The sequence below is a fragment of the Cynocephalus volans genome, chromosome 3, assembly GCF_027409185.1.
Source record: "Cynocephalus volans isolate mCynVol1 chromosome 3, mCynVol1.pri, whole genome shotgun sequence".
In the NCBI taxonomy this organism is placed as follows: Eukaryota; Metazoa; Chordata; class Mammalia; order Dermoptera; family Cynocephalidae; genus Cynocephalus; species Cynocephalus volans.
The window spans coordinates 56,638,980-56,653,775 of record NC_084462.1 but is presented as its reverse complement, the minus strand read 5'-3'; the positions used below and the strand labels follow the sequence as shown (position 1 = coordinate 56,653,775).

The window sequence follows — 14,796 nt, the reverse complement described above, 5'->3', positions numbered from 1 at the left end:
TCTGGTGACCACGTTCTTAACCAAGTGGTCAAAAGTAGCATCATAAGCAATGGGACTAGCTGAAATAATTTACCTCCTTATATGATGGAATAAGAGGTACACAACATCACCAATCCTTGTAGCATTTCCTAAAGTGTTTAACCCAGATTTAGCAATGAGGACATAATCAGACACCTCTAGCATGAGGAACATTCTACAAGACAACTAGCCAGGACTCTTCGAAAAAGTCAATCTGGAGCTGGCCAGTTAGCTCAGTAGGTTAGAGTGTAGCCTTATAACACCAAAGTAATGGGTTCGGATCCCTGTGCCAGCCAGCTGCCAAAAAAAAAAAAAAAAAAAAAAAATCAATATGGTGAAAGGCAAAAAAAGACAGGGGGGCTATTTTAGGTTAAGAGACTAAAAAGACACGTGACTGTGGCAAAATTTTAACAATTGGTAAATAAAGTAAAGAGTTATGGGTGTTTTTGTACCAATCTTTCAGTTCTTCATTTGGGGCAAAAGAGTGGGTGAGATAGAGCCAAAATCAGAACCCACCGGCATGCCACTAGAGACCTCCCTCAGGGTTAAAACTGATCAATATCCTTTGTAGGTTGAGTAACTAGTTGTTGTGTTCAGCCCACATTTCTCCATATAATCCATAAGAATATTATAGAAAAAACTGCAAAAAATATTGTTGAAATCAAAGTAGTAGCTACAGAATTTCCTTTTTCTGTCTTCTGCTTACCGCAGAACAGAACCTAATGTGTGGCCACATGTTCAACTAGAATTTGTGGAGTGCCTGAATCTCTGCATCAGGTAGCCTCTTAAATAGCAGTGAGGCTGGCAACACATGGACTGTCTGATGCTGTGCTCATCCCATAGGAGAGGAGGCAGGAGCCGATGCAGCCTTGCTTGGTGGATAATTATATCCTGCTCACGGTGCTCAAATGCTTCCAGTATGTCTTATGCCAACTGGGCAGCAAGTCCCTTGAAGGCGTGACAGCTCTTCCCAACCCCCACTGCGTAGCTTGGCACTCCAAGAGGAACCCTCAGGGCTAACAAAATGAGGGTCCCAAGTGTTGGCCTGGAGAAGAGCCTTCCAATCCGTGACCCCAGCATGGCACCCGTCTTTGCGGACTCAACTGCCTTCATTTAGCATGCCAATTTGTTCACCCCAGAATGGAAAATACAGAACAATGACCAACAGAGAAAGATCTCATGTGAGCTGACTTTTTGTGGGCTAAAGAGTTGTTCCCCATTCAGATCCTCATACCAGCCAGCCACCAAAAAAAAAAAAAGTGTGGTTCCCCAGCCAATGATTTGTCTCCTGTTCCCCTCTGCCACTATTGGATGTAGGCATGTCTTTCTGGGCCAGAATGTCAGTGTTTATAAAGAGCTCAGGGGGCAGCTTGGAAAAGGAATACAAGAAGAGAGACAAGAAAAGCAAGGTTTCCTCTTTACCCCCTGCCAGCAAGAAGAAGTCATCATCAAGTCTGGCCCCCTTTCTCCATCCACTCACACGCCCTTGCTCTTCCTCTCATTCTGCCCCTTCTCCCTGCTCTCTCTGAGGTTCTCTCTCTCTCCTGACCCACACATATACACACAAGAAGGACACAAGCCCCAAAATGAGAGGTAAAATATGCATAGGAACACATTATGAAGAGGCCAAACAAAATTCCTCTGTGGCAAGAGATGTCAGGCTAGTGGGCACATGCCTTGCAGGCAGACGAGGAATCTTTAGGGATGATGGGAATATTCTATTTCTTGATCTGGATGTTGGTTTTCCAAGTGTATACAAATGTCAAAATGTATTGAGCTGTACATCTTAAGATCTCTGCGTTTTACTGTATGTAAATTTATACCTTATACCTGTTATCATGGAAAAAAAGAAAAAGAGGCCAAAAGGGATAAAAACCACACCTATAGGATCAAGTGAAAGAATAAAAAAATGAGAGGAACTATAGGAGAAGCAAAGAGAAAGAAGAGAAAATAAGAAAAGCTACAAGAGAAAGAGAAAATAAAGAGAAGCATGGCTAAAAATATAAAGCAAATGAACACGAGCCTGCTACCTCTCTACCATGCTCAGCACAAAGGGAAGAGGCAGGGAACACAGGCACAGGGCAAGTGCTAGCATCCAGGCCACCTTCAGCCTCTCAAGCGATCAATACTCATTGATCATCCACAGGTACAGCCCCTGCCCAGATGCAGGCAGACCATGTCCTTGGGCAGGGATGGCCCCTGCAGGTGGCCCCTAGCTAGGCTTGCCCACTCTAATTCCCACCCAGGGGAATCTGGCTTTCCAGCTCCCACAATTCTACTCTGGGAGTCATTGCTTTGTTTGCAGGCAATGGGGGAGGGGCCTCCTGCCAAGCCCAGTGGAGCTTGAACCCAAAGGTCCCATCCACCCTCTCCTGGGGTAGCACTTGAGCTCCTCCTCCATGTTCCCGGGTGCTGACTGGCAGGCTGCCCAGCAAGGCCTTGCAGACATGCACTGGCTGCAGCCCAGCTCCGCAGGCCTTGGCCCCCTGCCACCATCCCCTTGTAGCCAGGAGCCCTCCTCTAATCCAACCTGCAGCTGCAGCTCCCCACACTGCCCTGGCAGGGCACGCTGCTGGTATCTCCTCCCCAGAGGCTGGGCAGCAGCTCAGCTGCAGCAGCAGTACAGTTTGATGAGGAAGCGACACGAGCTGGCACACCCTGCGTGTGCTTTTAAATCAGCCAATGGCTGCCAAGTCCTGGGGGCTGGGTGCTTCCTTGGGGCAGTACCCTCTGCAGCAGAGGGCATCCACCCAGGGGCAGCACTAATGCTGCCTTCAAACTTCATGGGCAGCTTTTAACTAGGATCTGGCAATAAATGTAAATAAATGGCCTCATCTCTGTTCCCCAAACCATATTCTCTTCCACTGGTCCCTTGTTTCTTGCTCTTGTAGGTGGTAGAATCCAGTGGGTGAGCACACAGGGTCTTATATCAGAAAAATTTGGCACCATCTGTGATTCTGTGGACCTTAAGGAAACCACACAATCTCTCTGAACGTCAGTTTCCTCATCTGAGGTGGGAATACTAACACCATGTTATGGGGTGGTTAGGAGAAATGATGAGCTAGGACATATAAAGCAATTGGCAACACAGGCATGTAGCGAACTCTCCATGTTGTTAACATTATCAGTTTCCCTCCCCTATCTGAAAGCTGCCCCACGCCACGACAACTTTTACCCATCTTATGCCCATCCCTGAGGACCCCCTTCTGGGCTCTCCCTGCAGGTTCAGCTGCCTCCTGCTGAGGCTGGAACTGTTGCCTTCTGCTGAAGCTGCAACTCTCACAGGGAGAAGGAACCGGCCCACCCAGTCTAAGCCCCAGGTGTGCCTGCTGTGGCGAGGAGTCCGCCACCCAGCACCACCCCCACTGGGGCCTGTTAGGACCTGAGCTGGCCACACCCTGGGAGGGGATCCCCCTGCCCTACAGGGCTGTGGTGCAACCAGCAGGGCTTAACCTGTCCCTGCCCTGACAGGGTAGGACATGAAGTTGCCACTGTCACTCCCCTGCCCTCCCCATCATGAGTTCAGGAGGCACTGTCTGCCTGTGCCTTCAGGCCTGGAGGGGACTAGGGAGCCTGAGTAACTGGCCTGGCTGATGTGGGGCACCCATCACGCAGAAGGGGCACAGTGATACTCAGCGACTCTCTTTCCTGCTCTCAAACCACTGCAGCCACTCACAGGTGGGAGGCAGGTGTTCTAGGCCAGGTTAGGATGGGGAGCAAGAAGGGTCAGGGTCTAGGAGGGAGAGTCTCAGCCTCCAGTTTGGCTTATGAGACCCAATTCCTAAGATGCCAAGCAGTCAGGAATCTATTTCTCCATTTGCCATTGAGTTCTTTCCCCTTAATTCCCACCCAGAGCCTCAGACCTCTGGCCATTGCCTTATGAAAGGAAAGAAGACCCAGGCCAGGACCCTCCCTCCACCTCAGGGAAACAGCCTTCCCTCCCAGAGACCCAAGGCTCTCCGCTCAGCCTGTTCCCTGCCAAGTAGGAGGGGCTCTCTGACCCTGGAGTTTCCTACTTGCCTCAAGTCAGCTGGTGGCTACCACTCTTGCTCCTAGACAGAGCCTTGCTCTTGGTCCTGATGCTGAGCCCAGAGAGTGGGTGGGGACATGTGTGCCCATGAGGGCAGTGGGGATGGACAGGTGGGTCACCATTGAGCTCGTATGACTACAAAGACTGTACTATCACCCTGGTTTGCCAGGGTAGAGGTTCAGAGGAATGTACCTCCTGTGGTGGTGTGCCCACTTGCCACCCGAAAGCAATGGCATCAAGAGACAACAGTCACAGAAACCTGTTGGACACCCTGCCAGGAGCTCCAGAGCTCACAAGGTTCTGAATGGGTGACTTGGCCCTAGCAGAGGAGAGGGCTCTAGGGGTCTGACCCACCCAGCCACATGGCTTATCTCCAGTTCTCCCACCTTGTGGTTTCCACAAACCCCTTGGAAGAGAGCGGACGCAACTTGCTCCTCCCAGCTGCCTGTTCTATGAATGCCTTAGTCCTTTCACTACAGCCTGTGAGCAGTGGAGCAGAGAAGGAGCCCCTTAACCCCAAGTGTGGGCTTTAGGGAGCTGTGAACTCCAAGAATGATATACCATTTCTGGAGAGAGGGAATCAGAGGTTTAATCTGATTTCAAGAAGATCCTTGCTACCAGCTGCCCCCAAAAAGGTGGAGAAAACTTAAAATGCATTAGTCTTGCAGACACAAGGAACTTTCAAAATTAGCTTTTATCAGGTAAAAAGAAATTATACCTCACTTTGGAATAGTTATATATATATATACCCTTGACATGAAATATATGGCAAACCTCTTTCAACCTAAATCAAAGTTGACACTATTTTTTTTTTTTTTTGGTGTCTGGCCAGAATGGGGATCTGAACCCCTGACTGCGGTGTTACAACACTGCACTCTAACCAACTGAGCTATCCAGCCAGCCCCAAAAGTTGACATTTATATGGCTAATATTTATTGAGCACTTACTATAAGTGAGGCACTGTGCTGAGGTTTTTACATTCAGCCATTTATTTAATTCTCACAACAGAGTGAGACAGACGTTATTATATCCCTACTTCATAGATGAGAAACTGGAGCACAGAGAGGTTCAGGCACTTGTTCAGGTTACACAAGTACTAAGTCAGGAGTAGGACCAGAACCCAGATCTGCTGAGTCCAGAACCCACATGGACCCTCTACCTATAGCCAGAATTTCAAGCAGGTTTTGTCTCAAGTTACAGTCATCCTCCTCTTCTGGTAATTCGTTTAGCTGCTGTCCTTCCTTCCTTCCTTCCCCTCCCTGCCCTCCCTCCCTTCTCCGTATGTTCAACCCCCCCACCTTCTTTTTCCTTCCTTCCCTCACTCCCTCTTTCCTCTTCTTCCTCCTCCCTCATTCTTTCTCTCCCTCTCACCTTCCCTCCCTTCCTTCATTCATTCAACAATGTTTCTTGTGCACGTGCTGTCTTCTAAGAATTGGGGAAGTTGAAGGAAATTGACATGGCTGCTGCCTTCACAGAGCTTAGATTTTATCAGGATCCCTTAAACTCTTCTTTCTGGAGTATAACCATCCTCAGCCACATTTCTTTAGACACTTTCACTCACTCATTCCTTTGCCTCCAACAAAGGTAGTGGCCAGGGTCAACCTGGCAGAACTCCAGGAGTGCCCCCAGGCTGCGCAAGGTAGAACCCTGCTGTTTTCAACTGCTTTCCGGAGTTGCTCCTCTGGGTTCCCTCTGTACTCTGCTCAGATTTCCATTAAGGCACTCATTATGCTATAGTGAAATACTCCTTTACACATCCTATCTCTCTCTTCCCATCTCTTTTGCAAGCTCCCTGAGTGCAGCGGCCAGGCCTGCCTAATGCAGGTTTTTAATCTCCAGCCCCAGGGCAGAGCTTGGAAATAGCAGCTACCCAGTAAATGTTGACTAAATGAATAAATGAGTTTTCTGCTCTAGCTGCCTATCTCAAATCATTTCCAAATGATTCATTCAAGTGTTCCTCCCTGGATCTTTTTTCTCACTTTCCTCTTATCCGTTTCAAAGGAAAAGGCACCACACTTCCCTGCTTTAGGGCAGCCAAAGGGTTTTCTTGCTTATACAGCTCCAGTCTCAGCAGCTTTGTTGGCTTCAGAAGAGACGACGGTATTTTGGAGAGTGGCTTAATGCTTGGCTCCTGGGGATTTATTTTGGGCAATACTATCAGATACAACATTAAAGCAAGAGTCCCAAGGCCAAGACCCTTGCACGAGGGAGACAGGCTCTCTCAGCTCTCCCCAAGGCAAGAACCTCCATTCCCCATCTTTAATTCACCTGGTGCCAATGTCCCCATCCTTAGATCACCTGTAACCAGCAGCTTGAGCTCCCGGTACAAGGAGACATATCCCAGATTTTCCTGAGCTTCAGAAAGAATAATCACCAGGGCCGAGCCCGTGGCGCACTCCGGAGAGTGCAGCGCTGGGAGCGCCGCGACGCTCCCACCGCGGGTTCGGATCCTATATAGGAATGGCCGGTGCACAGTGCCGGTCACGAAAAAGACAAAAAAAAAAAAAAAAAAAAAAGAAAGAAAGAATAATCACCAAAAGAAATAGCCACTGCCTGGGAGTTAGGAGACTGAGTTCAAATGCTGACCTTCCCACCAACACACTCACTGTGTCATCTTGGGAAGTAATTTAATCTCTCTGGGTCCAGTTTCCCCTATGAAAATGAGTGGGTGGGGCAAGGTGACTTCTAAATCTCTTCTAGTTCTAAAGCATCTATGGAAAAAATACTTTTTTTTTCATTGTATGCTTCCCAAGTCCTTATGGCACTTGACCCTTGCAAGAATCCTGTGATTCTTAACTCAAATAGCATACTCACATTACAGATGAGAAAACGTGAGCAAAGGTTTAACGACCTTCTCTAGGTGCCCCAGGGCTCCTCAGCCTTTCTGTTAGATCAGAACGGCTATGGAGAGACCACAATAGAAACCTCATTCCCAGGACCCCAACTTCCTTCCCCTCCTAGCCCCTATATCCACCTTGTTGCTTAGAGAGAAGAAAGAAGCCATGAAAAGGGGCCTAACTCAGAGGTCATACCCACGACCATTGTGAGGAGGGGTCCAGGCCTTATCTGAATTCCAAATGACTTCCCTCCCGGGCCAGCATTCCTGGTTTGGGAGTAAGGAGTGGTGGAGGAGTGTTGTGAGACACTGGTAAAAGGATCCGGTGCAGAGGCCCCCGGTGGCCATGGGAACGTGGGCCCAGCCTCCTGCGCTGCCATGGCAACAGTTTCCCCCAGTGGCAGGCGCCGGTGCCCATCAGAGCGTGCAGGTGGCGCCCTCTCGGGAGAGGGGCCGGCCGGGAGGGGCGGGTGGGGGCGGCGGCGGCTGCTCAGCGGCCTGGGCCTCCTCCGCCACCCCCTGGCCGCTCCTCCCACCCCGCCCAGCCCCGCGCCTACCTGGAGTGAGTCACGACCTGCGCACCCACGGCGGGGCCACCTCTGCCCTGCGGCACGGCCCCTCCTCCAGCAGCGCCCACAGGCTCGTCCCCGCTGCCAGGCCGGCCCGACGCCGTCCCCGGGGATCCGCAGCGTCCCACGTCTACCCTGGGTCCTGCGCGCGTCCCCGGAAATGCTGGGCCGCGGCCAAGCCCCGCCCCGCCCCGCCCCGCCCGTGTTTACGGGAAGTGTCCGGATGCGCCCTCCGGGGCGCCCCCGCTGCCCGCAGTCCCCCCACCGCTACCACCCGCCTCTGGGCGTTTATGGCAACTCTGGCCTCGATGCTGCCCCCCGTCTGGGCCTAACCACCCCCCTCACTATAGATCTGCGGCCCAGATCTAGGCCGCGGGGTCCGTGGGGCTGCGCCCTTCCTGACCTTGGGAGTCTCGGCCTCGCTGGACCGGGGCCGCAGGGAGCGGTCTCACTAGCCGGAGTCTGGGCTGGCCAGAGTTGAAATCCTAGATCCTCTACCGCCTACCCGGCTGTGTTACCTAGACCGAGTTCCTTAACCTCTCTGAGCCTCGAGTTCTTTCTCTACAAAGTGAGCATCAGAACAGTAGGGACCTCCCAGGGTTGTGGTGAGAAATGCAATGGCGGAGGCACACACCTGGCACATGGGCAACTCTGAGTTATGGTAGCATTGTTTACAGCAGAAGGTAAGCCAGAGGAGCTCAGAGCCACCCTCCGAAAACCACCCACGTCTCCACGCACTGTAAGCGCTGCTCACTGCGTCCCTTAACCTGCACTGGGCAGGTGCACTGGGAGATAAACCAAGAGAAAGGAAGAGATAGGTTTATTAATATCTTGCATTTATCAAGTGACCTTGGCCCGTCCTTCTCCAGCCCCAGCGCCCTGGTTCTCCTAACTTCCAGGAAAGCAACAGCAGCTTTCAGGGCGGTTCCTAAAACAACCAGTTCTGGGCGTGTAAGTGGCAGAGTTGGCCAGAGCTGGCTGGTCGAGGGGCTGAAGGAACAAGGGGCCAGGCTAGGCCTAAGCGCACAGTGTGCCCTGCTGCCTGTCTAGGCGGAGCTGCCGGACTCCTCCAGATAGCACCTCCAGAAAATGAAAAAGGAGGTTATTTTGTTGCCTATCTACAAAAGTTAAAACATATTTACTACAGGAAAGTTGGAAAACACAGAAAAACACAATGAAAAATAATACAACCTATAATGTCACCTTACCCAGAGGTCACCAGTGTTAATATGTTTTAAAACTTTTTAAAAATTGAGATATAATTTACATGTAGTAAAGTGCACAAATCTTAGGTCTACTGATGTTAATATTTTGGTGAATGTCCTCCTCTTTTCATGTATGCATGGTTACACATTCACGTCTTTTAGAAAAAGGATTATTAGGTACATACTCTTTTGTAACATTTCCCTAGCACAGCAATATACCACATTTTTCTATAACATGAAAATTATTTCTAATTGTTCATTATCTTAAGTAATGTTAGAGAAGCATCCCGGTCAATACACATTTCCACACTTCCTCAGTTATCTCCTTTTGCCCCTTGTGTTTTTCCTTCCTCCCCACAAGTCATCCAATTAATAGTAAAACATACTGTTTATAACTAAGGTAGTAAGTATACTTGTGCAAGTGGCTTTAAAAATCCTCCCATCGTTTTGTTAGCTCTGCCTTCTAAACAGTGCTGGAAGTGGGCGTACACTGCTTGCTAAGGGATTCCGAAGGCACAGCTAAATTAGGGGTCTTGCCTAAGGTCACCCAGCCACTGGAGGCAGGGTGCAGGAGGCTATGCTAAAAATCAGCACTTCCAGGTGCTCAGTACCCAGAACACCTTGTGAGCATCAGCTGCTCAGAAAAGCACCTGGAATCTAGGCCTCCTCCATGGGGTCTCAGAGCTCCAGAAGGTTTCAGCTACTGTGACCCATTTGGTCCCTAGATCAGCCCAGAGCCCTCAGGAGAAGAAGGCTCCCACAGCCTCCTCCCCCTCCATCCTCTGTCCCCTCTTCCTTCAACATTCCTCCAGCCTTCTACAGAATAAAGGGGAAAATCTTTAATATCATTGACAAAGGGCCTATCTTTACTGTTATTGATCCCCCCTCTGCCCCCCGCCCCCTCCCCTTCCTCTCTTCGGGACCTCAGGTGCAGAGAGGTCTGAGTTAATACCTTTTCAGCTCACAGCACATTATCGTTTGATCTGCACAGGGACCCTTGATTAATGTAGCTGTTTATTTCCTCTTATCCTCATTCTTCCTCCCACTCCCTCCTCCCATAGGCTACCACCTTTGTTCTTATGTGTTTTTGTAAAATGTGTATTGTGGGATTGTATATGCATATTTTAAAAAAAATCTTATTTTTGAAATAATTATAGATTCACAGCAAGTTGCAAAAATAGTACATAGTGTCCCCCGCACTCTACACCACCTTCCCCCAATGGTCACCTTCTATAATTGTGGTAAAATAGGAAAAACAAGAAATTGATATTGGTACAATACTGTTAAATAGACTACACACCTTATCATTGTTTTCACATGCACTTGTATGTATGTATGTATGTATGTGTGTGTGTGTATGTGTGTGTGTGTATATTTATACATATATATGGATATTTGGGTTGATTCCAGTTTTTGGCTATTGTAAATGAAGCTGCTGTGAACATTTGTGTACAGGTTTTTATATGAATGTGAGTTTTCTTTTCTCCAGGATATATACCCCAAGAATGCCATTGCTGGGTTTTATGGTAAGTGCATGTTTAGTTTTATAAGAAATCAATATGCTATTTTCTAGCATGGCTTTACATTTCCACCAAGAATGTGTGAGGGACCCACTTTCTCCACATCTTTGCCAGCATCTCCTGTCATCACTGTTTTTTATTGTAGCCATTCTAATAGGTGTATAGTGATATCTCATGATTTTATTTTGTATTTCCCTGATGGCCAACGATGTTGAACATCTTTTCATGTGCTTATTTGCCATCCATATCTCCTCTTTGATGATGTCTGTTCATGTCTTTGGCACATGTTCTAACTGGATTGTTTTGTATTTTTAATTTTCATAAATGGCATTTTGTTTGGGCCGGCCCGTGGCTCACTCGGGAGAGTGCGGTGCTGATAACACCAAGGCCCCGGGTTCGGATCCCATATATGGATGGCCGGTTCGCTCACTGGCTGAGTGTGGTGCTGACAACACCAAATCAAGGGTTAAGATCCCCTTACCGGTCATCTTTAAAAAAAAAAAAAAAAAAATGGCATTTTGTTATATGCTTCATTTTGTCTTAGTTTTTATTCTGCAGACCCATGAATGCTTCTCTGGGTTCATCTAATTGATGGCTTCTAGCTGCTGAGGGTACTCCACAGTGTGTATCCTACACATTTTATCCATCTATGCCTCCGGGAACAGACACCCGAATTGCCTTCAACTTCCCACCCCCTTAAATAACTCTGAAGTGAATATCTAGCTTAGGGGCCCAGGTGAGAATGTTTGAGATTATTTGCAGGAGATGGATTGCTGGATCACATGCTGCTCTGTCCATACACCCACCAGCCATGAATCCCAGCACCCTGCCAACTCCTGGTATTATACAACTAATTTTTTTCAATCTAACTGATATAAAGTTATAACAATTTTTTAAGTCAACTTTATATAATTTATAAACAGTAATATTAACACATTTCATATGCACATTTTGACAAATTTTGACAAATGTATACTACTGTAAACACAACCTTAATCAAGATATAAAACATTTCCATCACGCCAAAAAGTTCCCTGTGCCCTTTGCCATCATTCTGCCCTCTCTGCCCCTTACAACTACTAATCTGATATCTATCACTGTATGAATTAGTTCTGCCTGTTCTAGAACTTCATAGAAATGAAATCTTGCAATATGTACTCCTTTGTATCTGGCTTCATTCACCATGCATGTTTTTGAGAATCATTATCAATGGATCATTCCTTTTATCTTTAAATAGTGTTCACTGTATAAATATCAGTTTGTTTCACTTATTGAAGGATATTTGGGTTGTTTCCAGTGTGGGGAGTTTGAGGCTACTGTGACTAAAACCGGTATCCATTGTTTTAATTTGCATTTTTCTGATGTCTAATACATCTTAACATCTCCTCGTATGTTCATTTTTTTGTTTTTGTGTTTGTTTTGGTGGCCGGCCGGTATGGGGATCCAAATCCTTGACCTTGGTGTTATAGCAGCGAGTCTCTCCTGATATGTTTATCAGCTTTTAAATTTCCCCTTCTTTTTTTTTTTTTTTTTTTTTTTTTTGTCTTTTTCGTGACTGGCACTCAGCCAGTGAGTGCACCGGCCATTCTTATATAGGATCCGAACCCGCGGCGGGAGCATCGCTGCGCTCCCAGCGCTGCACTCTCCCGAGTGCGCCACGGGCTCGGCCCTAAATTTCCCCTTCTATAAATCACCTATTTATATTGTCCACTTTTCCCGCATTTGAGTCCTGTTTTTTTCTTATTGATTTGTAGAAGTTTCTAATATATTGTAAATCTAGATATTATTCTTTTGTGGGCTTTAGATGTCATAAATATATTCCCCCAATTTTGTCATTTCTCTGTCAGCTTTGTCAATGTATCCATCCTTGGGCAGAAATTTTTAATTCTGATGAATCAAACTGATTGAAAATTTTTTAAAATTATGGTTTGTGCTTTTGAAATTTTAAGAAGTTCATCCATATTCTGAGGTCACAAAGATATTATGCAATATTTTACACTATTATAAAATGTATTATATTGTTAAAAAAGTACTTCATAGTTTTCTGAACACAGTTAGGTCTTATTCCATATGGAATCCACTTTTCCACATGATGATAAGGTAAGGAAGGATTCAGTTTTATCTTTCTCCGTAAAGTGAACCACTTTTCCCAATACCATATTCCAGCAGTTCTCAAACTCAGGTATGTATCAGAATCCCCTGAAAGCTGCTTAAAGCAATAGATTGCTGGGCCCCACCCATAGATTGGGTAGGTCTGAAGTGGGTCCCCCAAGTTTGCATATCTAATAAGTTCCCAGGTAATGAGGTGAAGCCATTGCTGCTGGCAGGGAAAGAAACACACTTATCTGCTGCAGCTGTGTACCAAAAACCTTTCACCCTGCTGACTTTTTTCCCCACCTCACTGGCATCTCCAGAACACCCCATACTTCCTTGCTTCTGCTCCATCCGCACCCTCTTCTGCCTTCCCCTGGCCTCCCAGGACCTGCAGCTCCAACCACACATTTTATGATCACATCCCTGCCCCTCCCAAACCATCACTCTTCCATCTGCTGGTAAAAACCCTGAGGTTGTCCACCCACCTCCAGCCACTCCCCTGTAGACACTAGAGACTTGGCACACGGCTCCCAGTCCTCCTCTCCATCTAAAGCTCCTATCATCGTCTTGGGTGACTTAAGTGTCCACGTGGAAGACAAGTCCCACTCTGGTTTCTTACACTTCCAGTGACCTCCCCCATCCCACTTCAACCACCACTCCCATTTTATCACCAGTAACAGCTCCACCACTAAGATCCCAAATTCAGGCATCCCTCTCTCTACTCCTGATCTCTTTTCCGTACAGCTTTCTGGTTTAACACCCTCCCTCTGGCCCTCTTTGGATCTCAGCAGCACCTTCAGGTCACTGACCACTTTACCTTCTCCCACCCATCAGCCTTTCCCTTTCCCCTTTCCTTCCTTACCAACTTCGAGTCACCATTCCAACAACCTTGTTCCTCGATTCCCTAACCTCCCTTGCTGCTGATTTCACTATATGAGAGCTCTGAATGAGCTCTGTGACCCACCTTCTCTGGACCTATTCCTCAGCAGTGGCTGGAGAGAGTCACTCGGGGTGAAGGTTCCACTGCAAATCCAGGTCCCTAGCCTCAGATGGGCCCTCTACACTGCCCAGTTATCATCTTCACTTCTCTGGTCACCTCTGTGTACTGCTCCCTACACCCACTCCCTCAATCTTTCTCCCATCTCCCCAAGTTTCCAATACCTTCCCTTCATTCGCATGCAAAACAGAAGCCATCAAGATGGGGTCTCCCGGGCTGGGGCCGGGCCCGTGGCTCACTCGGGAGAGTGCGGTGCAAATGACACCAAGGCCCCGGGTTCGGATCCCATATACGGATGGCCGGTTCGCTCACTGGGTGAGAGTGGTGCTGACAACACCAAGTCAAGGGTTAAGATCCCCTTACCGGTCATCTTTAAAAAAAAAAAAAAAAAAAAAGGAGGGGGTCTCCCTTGTTGAGAGAGAACCAGGCTACTTTCATGAAAAGGTTGGTGGACCTGGGAGGGATGGATGGATAGATAGGAGGTTACAAAAAATGCAGTTGTTTTATTGTTTATTTTATTTATTTATTTATTTTTAAAAGATGACTGGTAAGGGGATCTTAACCCTTGACTTGGTGGTGTCAGCACCACGTTCTCCCAAGTGAGCCATGGGCCGGCCCTAAAATGCAGTTGTTTTAAATGTTTAGACACAGTGCTTTTTGACACTAACACACACAAATACAATGCCTGTAAGGTACAAATACAGTAATATCCAGAGTCTGGATATTATAAATCTGGGTAGATAAATCTGGGCTGGCTGGTTAGCTCACTTGGGAGAGTGTGGTGCTGATAACACCAAGGTCAAAGGTTTAGATCCCCTTCCTGGCCAGTGGCCAAAAAGAGAAAAGAAAGAAGAAAAGAAAAGAAAACAAAGTCTAAATCTGAGGCCCTTTCTGGATCTCAACCCAACTACAAGGCCCTCTTTGGCACCTGATAAGCCCTGTCCACTTCCAAACCATAACTCTTCCCCTTCTAGCCTCCTTTCCACCAAAGTAGTGGTTCTCCACGCTGGCTGCACATTGGAATCTCTTGGGGGAGCTGGCTGTGCCTGCAGATCATCTCAATCAGATTCTCGGGGGGGGGGGGGGGCGGGAGGGGCGGGCAGGCATCAGTATTTCTTTAAGTTTTGCAGGTGATTCCAGCCTGTAGCAAAAACTGCCTTTCCTCCTGTCTATCCCTCCACTGTACCATATCTCCCATTCTCTCCCTCTTAAATGTTTTTCTCCTAAAGGCTTTTAAACACGATCAAGTCTGTCCCACCTAAAAAAAAATTGCATACACACCCAAATATCCCTTGACATTCTGCTCCAAGCTCCTTCCCACCCCAGGGCTCTTACTAGAACGCTCTCCTCCAGTTTCAAGGTGCACCCAGACTAGTAACTCCCAGTTCTACCCTTTGCATTGCTTCTCAAACCCTAGTATGAATGCCGATCTAGGAGATCTTGTTATAATAGAGATGTAGGTCTGAATTCTGAATTTAACAAACTTCAGTATGATGCAGAGTTTGCACTGGATCTTTAAGCAGCAAA

At 47.5% G+C, this 14,796-nt stretch overlaps 1 protein-coding gene across 1 annotated transcript in view; it reads right to left on the bottom strand.

The window, feature by feature from the left end:
• Window positions 1-7,521, bottom strand: part of SEMA4B (semaphorin 4B) — a 37,927-nt gene extending 30,406 nt beyond the window's left edge. The window contains exon 1 of the mRNA XM_063090304.1: window positions 7,442-7,521. The gene's annotated coding sequence lies outside the window, so the exon portion shown is untranslated. The remainder of the gene's footprint in view (window positions 1-7,441) is intronic.
• Between the last annotated feature and the right edge of the window lie 7,275 nt (window positions 7,522-14,796).